Below are 7,435 nucleotides of genomic sequence, written 5' to 3'. Positions count from 1 at the left end.
AGCCGAACCCGCAGCCATTGATGCTTAAGGTCCCTCGTAGCGTCCCGGAGGAGGACACTACTCCCTGCCGCGTTCTCGGCTGTAATTCAACATTGCGACGAGGCTGTCACGGGGTGGCACTGCATAAAGAACTGAAGCAGTCCTTTAATTACAGCATAAACAAATTCATTACACTGATGAGTTAAAGAGTGAAAACGGATTGAAGACGTTCCTCCGTGTGTGTTCACTTCCACCGAGGGAGAGAGCAGCACACCACAGGCTGGCGTCAAACGCAGTGGCATTTAAGCCCAAACAGGCCTTCTGCTTGAGGCTCTGTCTGAAGCTGATGCATTTGTTTCTGAGTCATATGAAAATGGCACATTTATGGGTACTGAGTACACACTCAGATGTCAAGATATGAAGTATTGAAAATGAATATCATACTTTTGACTATGCTGTAGTATTTGAAGGATCTAAGCTGTTTAGTTGACACGGTAAGAATATGCTGATTGTGTGGGTGGGCACTTGTTTGTCTCAGACAAGTTCTACTTGAGCCTCATGAAAGATTCTGAAGATGCACAAATTTAGTTTAGCTCTCAGACTGACATGGTCAAGCATGAATGCATTAAAAAAGTATTAATCCCCTTCAAACTAATATTTGAGGGGAAAAAAACATTTTGCGATTTTATTGTGAATCGCCTACAATCAGAGCATTTAAATTGAGGTTTGCATTTTATTTCTCCGCTGCTGTCCAGTAGGTGGCAGTGTTGCCCTTCCCCACTCCTTGTGGCTCTGTCTCTCCCTTGGAACCTGCTTCCCAGTCAGTCAGGAAGACTGATTCACTCGTTCTTTCCCCACAAACAACCAAACCCTCACCAATGTGTCCATTTAATCATTTAAAAAGTCCCTTTGGCTTACAGGTGGTTTTTCTTTTTTTAACCAGGGAAGGTCCAATGAGAACATTTTGCTCTTTTTCAAGGACACAGTGGGAGAAATGCCTGAGAGAACAGTTGCAAGAGGGAAGAGCGAGAGGGAACAGGGGTAAAGCTCCTGGTGCTGTTTTTTTTTGGGTTAAGGGCCTTGCTCAAGGGCCCAACAGCAGGGGCTTGTAGGGACCACAACTTCATCTCTCCAGATACAAGACAGCATCCCTACGTGCCCACCTGGGGCTCAAACCACCAACTCCGTGGTTGCCAGTCAAACACCCTGCCACTAGACCACCCAATAACATCCATTCCCCGTGCGGGTGTTGAGGCAAGTGGCTAAATCTAGAATAATTATAAATAAAAATATAGAACCCTGTATTCATAAAGCATCTCACAACAGGAGTGCTGATGTGGGAGTAGGACTTCGTAGTCCATCCTCCCCAAGTCCACTCCACAGTGTAAAAGCAGAGTAAAGGTTAACTGAAGAGAGCCAGCGGATTGTGATCAGTGTAGCACAATTTGAAGAGCGTCATGAACAGGAGAACTGTTGGGGGAAAAAGAATGAAATGCGCTCATTATTAAATACACCGTAAACGGAAGTTTATACCTTCATAAACCTATTCCAATCGATCTGAAAACATTAACGTTCGTATTAGATTAATGGGACTTGCTAAACAGCTCGGCTGAGTATATTTGTTTAGGCCCCTAAACTCGTTTCACCAAGAAATATATATATATTTTTTTTTTTCTCAAAATATTCTCTTCACAGTATTAGTATTCATCTGCAGAGCTGATCTGTGCACATTTTTAAATGTTGAGACAAAATGAGAATTCAGCGCATAATTAGGCTATACAGTGTTTAACAATTGTTCAGACACAAGAGAGACCACGCCTGGCTTTGAATTTCGTGCCGGAAGTTCGCCGAGTGCAGAACAGAGCCGGGGTCTTTCATCTTGCGGCGGGTAGACTTTTTCAAAAAGCGAAATTCGCCGGCTTTTCCCCGGAACCTTTTGTGCCGTGGCGCTTTTCAGAAGGCTGGTAATGTGGGCCAGCTTATTGCAAGACCTCATTTTTAAAAAGATATTTCTCATTATAATGAAGAGGGGACAGAAATAACGGCGCGTGAAAGCAGCGACCGATAATGACCGAATTTTGTTTTTCTAATTTTCTGCCTCTCCGTTTCCATCGTGTGTTAGGCTTTTGCGTTTTATCGACTGGTTTTTGTTCTTTGAGAAGCTCATCGGAACGGTTTCACGAAGGCTTTTTGTCCAGATTTTCGGGACTTTTATTTCTGACGACGGGGTGTCTTAGTTCTGTTCTCCTGGTACAGCGAATAAAGATTCGGTACCATCCTATCAGAGCGGATTAAATCAAATGCAATGAATTAATAGAAGTGCCTGAAATGTTCTATTAGGTTTTTTTCAGTTCACGAACTCAATTGCTGTTCATTTATTGAATTCACTTATTTGAAGTAGAATTGGCCTCGTCAACGCAGATTATTTCCTCAATAAAGCTCAACGGATTGTCATATATTCAGTGACATTCAGATTCAGACTTGTCCTCGAGCAAATTTGTCTCTGCTTCTGAAATAGCCTAGTGTGATGGCTTTGAAAGATTTTTTGTGGTTTCTGTGTTGGTTGTAATCACTGGAGTGACCAACTGTCATATGCCTCCATGAACTGAAACTGATTTAAATGCACTGTTCTAGCTCTTGCCTGTCATTTTATTCCACTCTTAGAGACTCCACACTATCAGTTCAGCAGAAATTAAAATGGGTCTTTTTTTTAAAGACATGAATGTGTGCTTACCTCTCCATCTGAATTCATGGTAGCCGAAGAGCCTGCTGTTATGGACAGACCTTGTTAACCAAGTGTTTGTCAGGTCAAATTAGAAAGTAGGTGAACTTTACCTGCAAACACAATTGATTCATAGTCTAATATTATCTCAGGTGTCCTATGGGTTTGAGCTGAGGTAGGAGGCGTTAAACTCAACCTAAACCTGCTCCATCGCTTTTCTTCTTCAACATGGTCATAGCAGCAGCACATTGCTAATGTTTTATAGTCAAAGGTCATTAAAAAGAAATGTTGTAATTATAAGATCTCTCTAGCGTCTCCGGAGCATGTGAGATGGGAAAATGACGGACTGCTGATGACCGTAAACAGACTGAGTGAAATAGTCACCGCTGCCTAGTGCAGAACAAACATGCTTGGAACCCGAAGCAGCAGTTCCTGTCCATCCATGTATTATCTAATCCGCTTATTCCTGGTCACGGGGGGTGGGTGGGGGAGGCTATCCCAGCATGCACTGGGCAAGGCCACCAATTCATCACAGGGCACACACATCACTCACTTATGCACTCATACCTACGGGCAATTTAGAATCTCAAATTAGCCTAACCTGCATGTCTTTGGACTGTGGGAGGAAACAGGAGTGTACCCGGAGGAAAGTCACACACACGCGGGGAGAACATGCAAACTCCACACAGAAAGACCCAGGCTGGGATTCAAACCTGGTACCAGCTTGCTGTTAGGTGACAGTACTATCCACTGCACCACTGTGTTTTTACATTGCACTGTGTTTTGGGGCAAAACGAAAAACTACTTCAGTAAAGCCAGCTTTTATGGGAAATGGGCACTGCAATATAGTTGAATATATTTCACAGCAGAATATATTGAAATATTTTGAAATTGGTAATAATTTTATATATTTGATCATATATTGATTAGTGCTGCAGTATCGCTTCCCATCTTGATAATATATATTTTTAGTATATTCAATTCCCATAATGAACGTGAAGGAATGGGATAATTCACCAGCAGGACATGGGAGTGAATAGAGAGCTATGACATATATAGAAGGAGCGTTGAGCCGAAGTTTCGCGCAGACGGCTGACTCTGTGTAGGGTCTCACCGCTATTGTTCACGGAGAGACATCGTGGACCGCGGCGTGCTACTTCTCAGATCAGAGATTTAACGCCCATTGCGTTTTGCAGAGACACCACAGCGATCAAAATGCACGATATTGACCCAGATTAGACACAAACGGTCAGCGGGAACGCGTCGGTCTAAATACGAAGCGCTGCGATTAATTATTTATGTACGGGCTTATCGGTGGCGAGAGCTCACGGTCGCCTTGTGAGCGGCGGATTTTGGGTTGTCGGTCACTTTGTAGTTTGGGGGAAAAAAATACGCGCTAGTGGAACACGCTCCCGTTCCCCCCCCCCCCCCCCCCCCCCGACTGCTCCCCTGTCATTTACAGTCTCCTATTTCAGGCAACCCCCCCGGGACTATTTTTGGAATTAATGGGACTGGTGTTATCACAACATACCCCAATGAGCGGACACATCGTCCCGCTGTTCATTAACAACTCAGCTCATTTGCATTTTAGATGAGTTTTTTTCTTCTTCTTTTCGGTAATTAATGAGAAAAGAATATTTGTGAATCTCTTGGGGAACATGTTTGTCTTCTCCGAGCAGTAAGTGGATCTTGGCTTGTGTTCTGAAAATGGTGGCCCATTCAGTTTTGATTCGCATGGGGGGGGAAAAAATGCAGAATATTCTTAATTGGGTATTTTGTTCTATCCCAGCAGTAAAAAGCCCGATTCAGCCAATCAGGGTCCTGTCTGAGGCTCACGGTTTCCTGTTGTAAAGTAGTGTGCTGTCTCTCCTTGTGTATGAAGGAGCCCAGAGTACATTGGACAGGAAGAGCCCTGGTTTTCTGCTGACCTATAAGAAACTCAGGAGAACCAGTGCTGAGCGAGCAGTACTGCCATGGCAACCAGGTCCAAAACAAACATGCCTGTCACTTCATTCTGGTTGGCTGTGCTACATGGCCAAATGTGTGTGGGCACCTGACGTCCAACATCTCATCCAAAATTATGGGCATTAATATGGAGCCGGTCCAACCCTGGCTACTATCACTACCTCCAGTCTTCTAGAAAAGCTTTATCCTAGATGTTGGAGCATTGCTGAAGGGTTTTGCTGTCATTCAGCCAGAAGAGTATTAGTGAGGTTGGGCACTGATTGGGCAATTAGGCCTGGCACACAGATGGCTGTCCAAAGGTGTTGGATGGGGTTGAGGTCAAGGCTCTGTGCAGGTCAGTTAAGTTCTTCTCCACTGTTCTCGACAAAACCATTTCCATATGGACCTCGCTGTGACCTGGGGGTACTGTCATGCTGAAACAGGAATGGGCCTCCCCCAAACTGTAGGGGAAGCACAGAATCATATAGAATGTGATTGTATGCTGTAACATTAAGACTTTCCATCAGTGGAACCATGGGGCCTAGTCCAAACCATGAATAACCGTCCCAGACCAAGGGTGTCCAGATACTTTTGGTCATATAGTGTATATTTCATTCATCCCTCAAAGTTACGCTGAAGTGGTGGATCTGCAAGAAGTATGACTGCAGTAAATAAATAAATAAAAATCTGACACCAATGGCAGTGATATTATATTGTTGTATGCTAATTTTGAAGCAAACATCAATGAGAACCTAACTTGAAATTCAGACTCCGGCATATCGGCGAAACGCTGTCGACCTTTTGCCCTCTGCATAGTCGCATGTCGTTGATCTACTCCCAGTCTTCAGTGGATATGAGGCGAATATACTTCACTAGAAAGTGTTCTGGAGGCTGGGGACACAAGTCCGTTCTGGTTCTGCATTTTTGTGCAGATTGCACTGCTATCCAATCAAAACGCTGCACTACTATCCAATCAAAACGCTGCACTACTATCCAATCAAAACGCTGCACTACTATCCAATCAAAACGCCGTACATTATTATTTTTTTTAAAACAGCTCCTGTTTGCAGATGGGATACTGTTGATAACATAGACAGCTGCATATCCATAACTGTGGTCATGTGTTCACACTAGTCTTTTTTAATGTGCTGTAACATTCAGCTCCACACATTTAGACTGGGATTATATTTCTCATTTGTTTAGCAGTTCATCTTCTTTCTAAAAAAATTGCTTTGTACTCTTTATTTTCTACTCCTCTGTGTTTTTTAAAATATTTTTTTTTAATCTCCCCTCACCAAAGATTGTAAATTCTAATATTGTAAATGAATAAAACAAACACATGGAAAAAAAGCTCAATAATATTTAAATAACTATCTCGAGGCACCAAGTTCTGGAACACAATTTACTCATTTAAACTAAAAATTCAAAGCATACTGCAGTGATGAAGCAAGTGCCAAGTTAATCAGTATGCAACTAAACATAGGCCAAAAATAAAAATAAAACCATTAAAAAAAGTTGCCCTTTAGGCCTAGACTGCACAGGTGTCAATCATATGCTCCTCCCCCACCAGGGGCCACTGTTACATCACGTACCAGTGTGAGCATGTGCAGTTCCACTACAGAAGGTGATGTCATCATTTGGAGCCTCAGTAAACGTGTGATCGGTTGCCTTGATGCTTGACCACTGTTGTGCTGTGAGGTCAGGGAAACACCGCAGTTCAAGACCTGAGGCTTGTCCTCCATTACACGTTAAACACAGTTCATGACCTGCTTGTAATCCACACAGTTCACAGTCTGCAGTGATAATGCCAGCTTTTTCTCTCTCGTTGGAGCCTTTCTGCACCAGAACAAAGTCAAATTAGGGAGCACAAAAAATAAAAGGGAAACAAAGTAAAATAAAACGCAGTAAACAAAAAAAAAAAAAAAAAAAAACCTATCAAACAACATGGCAATGAGGGACGATTTGCAAACTCAACTGACAAAAAAAACAAAAAACTTTTTTTTAAAGATAGGATTAAGTGATGTGTTTTCAGAAGTTTTTAAAAAAAGTAGTTTTCACACTTTGTGTTCATTTTAACGAGGTGAACTCCCTTGGTTTTGAGGTGAATTTGGCTCAATTGCAGCCGCCTCTTATCTGGATGCAACCAGCATGAACGCGATGGCTCTGAGCCTGGAAAATGCATTTTATTACTGTTCACTGTTTTGATCATGTTTCCATTATTTATTTATTTATTTTCACTTCAGAATTTGTGTTACTTTATAATAACACAAAATATAATTTGTGTTATGTATAATTGTATCATTTTTAGAATCATGTATACTTTTTGTATCTTATTTGGTTCTTATAAAATAGTTTGGCTGCTGAAAATTATGGGAGTAATTTTATATAAGAATGTTTATATAGTGGTAATCTTCATGTACCATCAAACTAGTCCTACAATTGTAAAATGACATCCACAAATCTTCCAAAGAATTAAATTAAATTTTTAAAAAGTACACACCTTAGTATATAGTTAACTAAAAGTTTCAGAGGGTTGCAAAATACTTGCCTGGTTCCAGCTATTATATGATATATGCTACAAAAAACGTGAACGTGAAAATGAAAATGTCTACGTATTACGAAAAAAGAAGTTGAGGGGAGAGGTAAAAGTCAAACTTAAATTCATAAATCGAGTTAAAGAGGTAAACGTTCCTGGTCTGTTTTGGGCTGGTCCTCTGTGCCTCTGTTTGGAGAAAGAGGCGCGTTGTTTAGGGTACGGGACAGCGTGTGTCCACGTGTGCAGAGTTTTAT

General features: G+C 41.8%; 1 protein-coding gene across 1 annotated transcript in view; it reads left to right on the top strand.

Moving 5' to 3' along the window:
- The window catches only part of LOC118233849 (vasoactive intestinal polypeptide receptor 2-like), an 81,618-nt gene that overhangs the window by 30,914 nt on the left and 43,269 nt on the right, over positions 1-7,435 (top strand). The gene's annotated exons all lie outside the window — the stretch shown is intronic.

This window comes from Anguilla anguilla, chromosome 8, assembly GCF_013347855.1.
Source record: "Anguilla anguilla isolate fAngAng1 chromosome 8, fAngAng1.pri, whole genome shotgun sequence".
NCBI classification, from domain to species: Eukaryota; Metazoa; Chordata; class Actinopteri; order Anguilliformes; family Anguillidae; genus Anguilla; species Anguilla anguilla.
Note: the sequence above shows the minus strand (reverse complement) of the source record. Positions and strands in the feature narration are given on the sequence as shown.